The sequence below is a fragment of the Chinchilla lanigera genome, unplaced genomic scaffold, assembly GCF_000276665.1.
Source record: "Chinchilla lanigera isolate Chin_1 unplaced genomic scaffold, ChiLan1.0 scaffold00133, whole genome shotgun sequence".
NCBI classification, from domain to species: Eukaryota; Metazoa; Chordata; class Mammalia; order Rodentia; family Chinchillidae; genus Chinchilla; species Chinchilla lanigera.
In genome coordinates, this window is record NW_004955534.1 from 3,865,367 (window position 1) to 3,876,059 (window position 10,693).

Genomic DNA, 10,693 nt, shown 5'->3' on the forward strand with positions numbered 1-10,693 from the left:
TTGTTCTTTGTCATGAAAATATTTTATTTCTCTGTTGAATTTGAGGGATAGTTTGGCAGGGTACATCAGTCTTGGTTGGAAGCTGTTCTGTCTCAAGACCTGTAATATTTCACTCCAAGTTCTTCTCGATTGAGGGTTTGTACTGAGAAGCCTGCCGTGATTCTGATGGGCTTCCCTTTATAGGTAAATTTTTTCTTTTCTCTAGCACCTTTTAATATTCTGTTCTTGAGCTGGAGATCTGGGAACTTGACTATTATATGTCTGGGTGTAGTTTTATTTTGGTTGTGGTTGTTTGGCGTTCTGAATACCTCATTTACCTGTATATCAGGTTCTGTTTCCATGCTTGGGTAATTTTCTGTTATTATTTCTTCAAATAATCTTTTAAGATTATTTGAAGTTTAAGATTAAGTGTTGCTTCCTGCTGTTTCATTGACTCCTATACGTCGTACATTATTCCTCTTTGCCTCATCTTGCAGCTGTTGAATTGACTTTTCTTGGATCCTTGCTCTTTTTACGAGATCTGTTCGTTCCCGGTCGCTAGCTGCCATGCTGTCTTCAAGGTCTGAGATTCTATCTTCAGCTTCATTCAAGAGGATTTGCTAGCTTTCAGTGGCAGCTTTGTTTTCCTGGAAGTCTCTTAGAATCTGGTTCGTGTGTTCTAAGTCCTTTCTATATTCTTCATTGAACACTTCTGACTCTTGTCTTTGTTCTTCTATTTTCTTATATATTTCTTCTTCAGACTTTTTTACCATTTCCTTCATTGTTCTTGTCATTTCACTTTTTGCCTGAGTGTTTCTGATCTCATGTCTCCTATGGCCTTATGGAGCTGTTTCTTTACTTCCATTGCAATCATTTCAGCTATTTCAGCCATGTGTTTCCCAAATTCTCCTATGTTGATGTCTCCTGGACTTGTTCTGATTCGGGTGGAGTTCTGAGATTGTGTTTTAGTTTTTTGTTTTGACATGTTTGCTACAGGATGCAGAAAGCACAGTTTCCCTCTTCAGTAGCTGCTCAGCCAAGAGCACTAGTGTCCCTAGTTTTTCTGTTGTTCAGGTTTGACCCTGGGTCACCTCTGAGTAGCGCTACATAGTCTTGGATTTTCCGGCAATTTTTGATTTGTATCTATTTATCCCCTTTCTCTGACACGGGCACTTGTGTCAGTTGATGGCCAACCATCTGATCCAGCGTCCCCTTGCAGTTCAGGCACGTGCACAGCCCAGACTCAGGTTGCACTGTTGTGTCAATCCTGGTGCAGTGGACCTATGTCCCCAGGCAGTTTAGGGTACAGGCATAATTCAGACACAAACTGTGGGGTCTACAGTTTGTGAACCACCTGAATCTATGTCTCCAGTCAGTTCAGCACACATACCAGAACCAGATGCAGGCCAGATGGGTAGCAGTCACAGACTTCCCCAGCCTTCAACTCGCTAAGGGGTCTGGGCAAAGGCAAAGCACAGACTCGAACTGCAGGTCTGGCAGCTCCTGGAGCACTCGCTCACTTGGCACAGGGTGCGCGGAGACTCAGAGAGTCTGTTCCACCCACCCCCAGCCAGAGAAGACCCTGGGTCTTCTGAGTAAGGACCTCCTCTCTGCCGCGGGTGCAGGGATGGCAGCGACTCAGTCTGTAATGTCGGCGGGGACCTGGTTCGTGCGCTCTGGCTTCAGGGAGTAGATGGAAAATACCTGGCTATCTCCACCCGTTTCAGCTGAGAACCTTGGTGGTGTGGGCCGAGTACAGACTCGAACCCATGGGTCCAGCAGCTCCCGGAGCATTTGCTCTCTTGGTGCAGGGCGTGTGGGGCTCAGAGAGTCTGTTTGCCCTGCCCCGAGCCAGAGAAATCCCTGGGGCTTCTGAGTAAGGACCTCCTCTCTGCTGGGTGAGCAGGGATGGCACAGACTCAGTCTGTAATGTTGGCGGGGTCCTGGTTCGCACGTTCTGCCCTCAGGGAGTAGATGGGAAATACCTGGCTCTCTCCGTGCGTTTCAGCTGGGAACCATGGTGGTGTGGGCCGAGCACAGACTCGAACCCACTGGTCCAGCAGCTCTCAGAGCACTTGCTCTCTTGGTGCAGGGTGGGCGGGGCTCAGAGAGTCTGTATGCCCTGCCCCCAGTCAGAGAAGTCCCTGGAGCTTTTGACTAAGGACCTCCTCTCTGCCACGGGTGCAGGGATGGCAGAGATTAAAATTGACTCAACTGCAAAAGAGCCCAGGTCCCTCTCTGTCCATCCCCCCCAATGCCCACCCCCATGTCCACCACACTTCTTGGACTTGGCTGAAAACCTAACAAGCTGTTATCTAACCGCTACTTCCAGATGCAAGAGATGCTTTCAGACTTTTGGAAAACGGCCGGGGACATAGGTCGCTGGCACAGTGCTTTGTATTGTACAAAAAACAGAAATGATGGTACATACTACATGTACATACCATAGTACATATTTGTAGTGCATAAGTACATAGTTGAGGCCTTGGATTCCAAATCCATTACGAAAACCAGAGGAAAACATAAAAAGCAATTTTGGGGATGGAATTTGACCTTGTCCAGAGAACACAAGTCTTCATATGAGAAAGATTTCTACTTCACCTTGAAGCTGAAGTTCCCACTGACCTTCATATATGTGATGTGTATTTACCGTGAAATCACATGGCTTCCAGGAGCAGTCTTTGTGAGCTTGGCTTTCCCTATACCCTGCAAAGGTGCACTGAATCCTGAAGAGGCCACAATTTATGTCCCTGAGAGCCACAGATCATTGTGGAGTTCTGGGTGGTAAAGAGCTTGCTGCACTGAATTTCTTTCATTTAGCTATTTAAATCATTAACACATGAATTTTACAAAATAACGGGGTTCACTATATTTCCTTCAATGCATACATTGTCTATTGTTTTACCCTCGTGCCTGTCCTCTTCCCAGTCCCTAATAATCCTTCTACATCCAGAGGGGTTTTTTTGCTTGTGTTTATTTCATCTTTTAATTTCCACATATGAGGCAGAACTGCGACTCTTATCTTCCCACATCTCTTATTTAACTTAACAAAATGTCCTCCAGTTCCAGCCATTTGCTGCAAATGCCAAGATTTCATTGCTTGTTTTGCCTGTTTGCAGTATTGGGGATTGAACCTAGAGAATGCAAAGCCACGTGCCGATCCCTTTTCACTTACCTATTTTTTGTTTTTAGACAGGGTCTCACTAAGTTGCCCCAGGTGGCCTTGAACTTGTCATTCTACTGCCTCAGCTTCCCAAACACACGGGTTACAGGCATGCACCACTACACCCAGCTCATTCATTTCTATGGCTCAACACGTCTTTACTGTGCATATATACCACCACTTCCTTATCTATTTTGATCAATTTTTATTATTTTTATTAATACATATTTGTAGGACATAGTGATCACATTCCTTTTGGGGAATTGGTATATGTACATAACACATCTCGCTTCTTTTTTCACCCCCTTTCCTTTCCTTACACTCCCTCTATTATAGGCAGCTAAGTTAGACAGAAATTAATATACACTCAGAGAAGGACTAGACTCAAGGAAGTGGGCAGAAAAAAAGAAAGACATCACAATTGTGGCTGGATGTGCATTTGAAGAAGGCCAGGCCTCAAGATAAAGATGCAGTGGTCAGGCTTGCATTGTCCTGGGGACAAGCAGAAAGGGACAAGCAGAAACTTTCACTCATACTTTCATTAGAACCACCTGGTCCAGGAAGTCCAAACAGGCATCAGTAGCCCAGGAGGGTGACCAGAGAATCTGGACCCATCCCATCCCCAAATGCCTTAGTTCTTTCCACGTACCATTGCTACATGGCCTGCTTCCCTACTGGATCAATATTAGCTGAGCAGCTATACCTGTAATGCTATAGGTTCATCATAGTTTGACCCACATTGTAACTATATTGGAACTGGAAATTATTCCTGAGAAAGGGCCTCAGTGGCAACCCACTTCCAGGGACCTCTCCTGTCTCTCAGGAGCTATCGCTCAATAACCATTTCCTACCCTTGCCCTCTGCTGTTCCTTGGAATTCATTCTTTGATTTTTGGGGAGACGAACTCAGCACATCTGACATCTAGCAGGATGAGACTTCTATTTCTCCTACATCACCCCTATCTGATCCATCTCTTGGTCTTTTTCCCCTTTTTTTAAAAAAAATGAATATGTTATACAAAATAATAAATTTCATTTTGGCATATTTATATATTCATATAATATACTTTAATCATTTCAACTCCCCCCAGCCCCTACTCTGGTCTTCACTCACCATTTCCCCCATACCACTCTGTGTTTATCCTTTCATCTCTTGATTGGCATCCAGACTGATTCCCAATCATATCTATTGTGAATAGTGCCACAATAAACAGGAGTAGGAAAAAAATTTAAAAACAAGAGTACGTACATTGAGTTTGGATTTTAGAGCTTGGAAATTCAAAATCTTTCCATACCTAAGGAATTGGGACCATAAGTGGGACTAATGCTCAGGACCTGAGAAGAAGCAAACCTGAAAAGAACAAGAGCATGTCATACACCAGGTGGAGATGGCCCTGGCATCTAGCTGAGAAAGGAAGCTGAGCATACCAGGGGTAGCAATGTTGGCATTGAATCAGGCAAGCAAAGAGAAGGGGAGTTGCAACTGGAAGTAGGGCAGGAGGCACAGAAGCATCAAGCCCTGAGATATCTGCAGGTAGAGTTGGTCTCCACCCTAAGTTGAAATTTTTTCTTTTCTTTTGTTTTGATTTTTTGGTGTGTTGCCTGGGATCAAATTCGCCTCATGCGTGTTACATTTCTTAATTTCCTTTTCCTCATTCTTGAGATAAACTACTCAAAGCCCAATGTTAAAGGGAAAAGAGTTATTTAGCTCACAGTTTGTGGAGGTGTCAGTCCATAGTGTGCTGGCTCCATGGCTGGGTGAAACATGGCAGAGGGACAACCATTCATGACGGTGGGAGACAACAAAAGCAACAAGGGAAAGAGAAAGGACAACCCTCTTTCTGTCCCTCATACTGTATGCAGGCTACCCACCCTAGCGTGGGTGTGGCATTCACACCCTTAATCCCAGCACTGGACCATGAATCAATCACAAACTCTAGATTCAGCCATCTCTGAAAAGCCCATCCCCCATGACTGCATGAGGCTTTTGGAGGACATCTAGACCCAAACCATAACACTAGGCAAGTATTCTACCACTGAGCTACACCTTTAAACTTCTAAGGTGAAATTTTAAAAATCCATTTGTAGCTTGGGCAGAGCAAACAATTTGCAACCTGAGATTCCTGCATATGTGAGCCCCCCAACTTCACCTTAGCAAATCTGATTAGCCTCCATGGGCCTTGGACCTCTGATATATGAAGTCCTTACAGAGTCTGTGTATTCCTGCCTCAGCCTCCCCAGTGCAAGGATTACATGCATGCACCACCATGCCTGACTTGTGTGTGTGTGTGTGTGTGTGTGTGTGTGTGTGTGCGTGTTTGTGTGTATGGTACTGGGGATGGAAAATACTGCCTTGTAGATGTTAGGAAAATCCTCTACTGTTGAGTTACACACCTTGACCTAAATATAAATTAAATATCTATACAGACATTCTTTGATTAGAAGAAAATTTTAATTTTAAAAAAAGAAAAAGAAAAAAGTAACTTTATACTACTTATTAATTATGAAAAATAAAAATTCCTTTCAGTGTGATAATGTATTTCCTCTAGTATTTCAGTGGAATGATTGGTTTATTTCTGATAGATATGCCCCCCATCCTATTATCTAGAACCTTTGAATATTACCTTACAAGGCAAAAGATGTGACTATATTAAGGATTGTTTTTGTAATACTAGGGCTGGAACCTAGGACCTTGCACATGGTAGGTGAATACCACTGAGCTACCCCATAGCCTAGTTAAAGTATTTCAAAGGAGGAATTTCTCCTGTATTATCTGGGTAGACTCTAAATGCAGTTACATGTATCCTTATAAGAGAGAGAAGCAGGGAAGGACACAGAAGAGAAGGCCATGAAAATGTGGAGCAGAGAAAGAGGCTACCACAAAACAAGGAACACCAACAAGAATAGAAAAGTAACATATTGTCCAGGCATGGTGGTGCAAACTCTATTCGAAACACTGCGGAAAGAAGAGGCACACAGATCACAAGTTCAAGTCCTACCTGGGTAATTTGGCAAGACCTGGCCTCAAAATAAAAACCAAACTGCCTGGAGATGTAGCTCTGTGTTAGCCTTTCCCTCCCCCACGTAAACCCTGGTAGTGGTGCGTGCCCTGCGCTGAGTGAGCAAGTACTCCAAGAGCTGCTGTCCCACAGTACGAGTCCATGCTTTATTCACACCACCACTGCTCCCAGCTGAAACTCGCAGAGAGAGCCAGGTATTTCCCATCTACTTCCTGGGGGCAGAGCAGGTGACCCAGGACTCTGCCACTATTACAGACTGAGTTTCCGCCCTCCCTGCACTAGCGGCAGACAGGAGGTCCTCACTCAAAAGCCCCAGGGACTGCTCCAGCTGGGGGGGGGAGCGCGTGTGGCCCCTCCCTGCATGTGCCCTGCACCGAATGAGTGAGTGCTCCAAGAGCTGCAGGTCCCGCAGTTCGAATCCGTGCTTCACTCACACCTCCACGTTTCCCAGCTGAAACTTGCAAAGAGAGCCACATATTTCCCATCTATGTCCTGAGGGCAGAGCAGGTGACCCAGGACCCCGCTGCCAGTACAGGCCGAGTCTCTGCCCTTCAGACACCCGTGGCAGACAGGAAGTCCTTACTCAGAAGCCCCAGGGACTTCTCTTTACTTTCACCCAGACCTCCTAGGGGGTCACACACATGGGCAGTCTGTGATTGCTGTCCATCCAGCATGCATCTGGTTCCTGTATGTGTCCTAAACTGACTGGAGACACAGAATCAGGTGGTTCACAAATGGTCGAACCTGCAGTTTGTGTCTGGGTTTTCCCTGTACCCTGAACTGCCTGGGCACATAGGTCCACTGGACCAGGTTTGTCACACCAGTGCAACCCGAGCCTTGGCCGTGCATGTGCCCTAAAATGCAAGGGGATGCTGGATCAGACGGTCTTCCATCAGCTGACACCAAGGCCCGCGTCTGAGACCCGGGATGACTAGATACAAATCAACAAATGCCAGAAAACCCAAGACTAAGTAGTGTTTCTCAGGGGTCTCTGAGGGGCAAACCTGAAAAACAAGAAAAGTAGGGACACTAGTGGCCTTTGCTGTGCAGCCACTGAAGAGGGAAACTGAGCTTTCCACATCTCGTAGGAAACATGACAAAATGAAGGACTAAAACACAGTCCCACAACTCCACCCCACTCAGACAAGTCCAGGAGACATCGACATAGGTGAATTTGCTAAACACCCCCCTGAAATTGCTGAAATGATTGCAATGGAAGAAAAGAAACAACTCCATGGGGCCATAGAAGAGATGAGATCAGAAATAATTTCTCAGGAAAAAAAGGAAATGACAATAATAATGAAGAAACTGCTCAAAAAGTCTGAAGAAGAAATGTACAAGAAAACAGAAGAACAAAGGCAAGGGACAGAAGCGTTAAATCAAAAATATAGAAAGGACTTAGAACATATGACCCAGATTCAAAGAGACTTCCAGGAAAACAAACCTGCCATTAAACGCTGCTGAAACAGCTTGAATGAAGCTGAAGATAGAATCTCAGACTTTCAAGACAGCATGGCGGCTACCAACCGTGAAAAAAAGGATCTTGTAAAATCAACAAGGATCCAGGAAAAGTCAGTTCAACTGCTGCAAGATGAGGAAAAGAAGAATAACGCACGATGTATAGGAGTCAATGAAACAGCAGGAGGAAACACAACCGACATAAAAAAATACTTGTAGAAATAACAGCAGAAAATTTCCCAACTATGGAAACAGAATCTGATATACAGGTAAATGATGCATATAGAACTCCAACCAACCACAACCAAAATAAAACTACACCCACACATAGAATAGTCAAGTTCCCAGATGTCCAGAAAAGAAGAGAAGATTAAAACCTGCTAGAGAAAAGAAAAAGATTACCTTTAAAGGAAAGTCCATCAGAATTAGGGCAGACTTCTCAACACAAACCATCCAATTGAGAAGGCTTGAAGCAAAGTACTACAGGTCCTGAGACAGAACAGCTTCCAACCAAGACTGATGTACCCTGCCAAACTATCTCTCAAATTCAACGGAGAAATAAAATATTTTCATGACAAAGAACAATTGAAGACCTTCATGAGTGCCAAGCCAGCATTACAAAGTGTACTAAAAGATATTCTAGACAGAGAGAAATATGACTGCAATTTCAAGAACAACAGTAGAAAGAAAATGTCAAGAAGAGCAAGCAAGTAAACAGGTTGAAAATGTGGGACACCAATGCAAGTAAATATCATGACAATGATAAATCAATCCATATCAGTTATAACTATCAATGTAAATGGCCTCAATTCTCTAGTCAAAAGAAACAGACTGGCAGAGTAGATTAAAAAACAAAATCCAACAATATGCTGGATACAGGAAGCACATTTCACTCAAAAGGAAATCCATAGATGAAAAGTCAAAGGATAGAAAACAATTATCCATGCAACAAGAACCCAAAAAAAAACAGGTGTAGCTATTCTGTTTGCAGACAATATAAACTTCAAACCCATAACAATCAAAAGAGATAAAGAAGGTCACTACATACTAGTCAGGGGAAAACTGCAAGAGGATGAGATAACAATCAAACATGCATTCACCAAATATAGGAGCTCCAAATTATATAAGAGAAATCTAAACAGGCATGAAAACCCATATAATTAATAACACTACTGTAACAGGGGACCTCAACACCTCATTGAAACAAAGAGACAGGTCAACTGGACAAAAAATCAGCAAAGAAATAACAGATCTGAACCAAATTTGTGAATAAATGGACCTAGTAAATGTATACAGAGCGTTCTACCCCACAACATCAGAATACACATTTTTCTCAGCAGCCCGTGGGTCTTTCTCTAAAATAGACCACATCCTAGCCCATACAGCATACCTTCCGAAATGCAAAAGAAGTGAAATTATCCCGTGCATATTATCTGACCACAGTGCAATGAAATTGGAAATTAATGACAAAAGGAAGTCCAAAAACTCCATAAACACTTGGATATTAAACAACAACCTCCTGAGCAACCAGAGGATCACAGAAGAAATTAAAGAGGAAATTAAAAAATACCTACAAACAAATGAAAATGTAAATACAACTTACCAGAAACTATGTGATGCAATGAAAGCAGTCCTAAGAGGCAAATTTATACCAGTGAACACACATAAGGAAAACAGAAAGAGAACAAATAAGTAGCCTAATGCTACATCTTAAACTTTTAGAAAAAGAAGAACAAGACAGGCCCAAACCCAAAGAAGGGAGGAGATTATAAAAATTAGGGCAGAAATTAATGCAATTCAGACAAATAAAAGCCTCCAAAAACTAAATGAATCAAAGAGTTGGTTCTTTGAAAGAATAAATAAAATTGATAAACCCCTAGCCAACCTTAACAAGAAAAGCAAGGAAAGAACCCAGATTCATGTAATAAGGAATGGAAAGGGTGAAATTACTACAGATTCCACAGAAATTCAGAAGATCATTAATACCTACTATGAAAATCTTTACTCCCATAGGATAGAAACCTCAGAAGAAATGGACAGATTCCTAGATATGTACGAGTTACCAAGGTTGAGACAAGAAAATATAAAACTCCTCATCAATCCAATATCTATTAATGAGATTGAAAATGTGATTCAAAACCTCCCGACAAAGAAAAGCACAGGCCCTGATGGATTCACAGCAGAATTCTACATGAAATTCAGAGAATATTTAATACCAACATTGCCCAAAATCTACAATGAAATTGAAAATGAAGCAATTCTGCCTAACTCATTTCTGGAGGCAAGCATCATATTGATGTCTAAACCAGAGAAAGATCCAACCAAGAAAGAGAACTACAGACCAATCTCCATAATGAATATAGATGCAAAGATACTCAATAAGACACTAGCAAATAGAATGCAGGAAATTATGAAGAAAATCATACATCACAACCAGGACAGATTCATTCCAGGAATGCAGGGTTGGTTCAATATTCACAAATCTATAAATGTTATACGCCATATCAATGAAGCCAAAGACAAGAACTACATGATCATCTCAATAGATGCAGAAAAAGCTTTTGACAAGGTCCAGCATGCATTCATGATAAAAACTCTACACAAAATAGGAATAGATGGTCTTTAACTTGACTTGATCAAAGCCATCTATGACAATCCAAAAGCCAAAATCAATCTAAATGGACAAAAAATGAAAGGCTTTACTTTAAAATCGGGAACAAGACAAGGGTGTCTGCTGTCACCACTCCTCTTCAATATAGTTCTGGAAACACTAGCCACAGCAATTAGACAGGAGGAGAAATAAGAGGAATAAGGATAGGAAAGGAAGCAGTAAAACTGCCACTATTTGCAGATGACATGATACTTTATATGGCAGACCCCAAAAATGCCACAAGAAGACTCCTTGAATTAATCAACAAATTCAGCAGTGTAGCTGGATACAAAGTCAACACCCGGGAATGGATAGCATTCCTATACAGAAACATCAAACAGAATGAGAGAGAAATTAAGGAAACCATACCTTTCACAATAACATCCAAGAAATTGAAATATTTAGGAGTCAATCTAACAAAAGA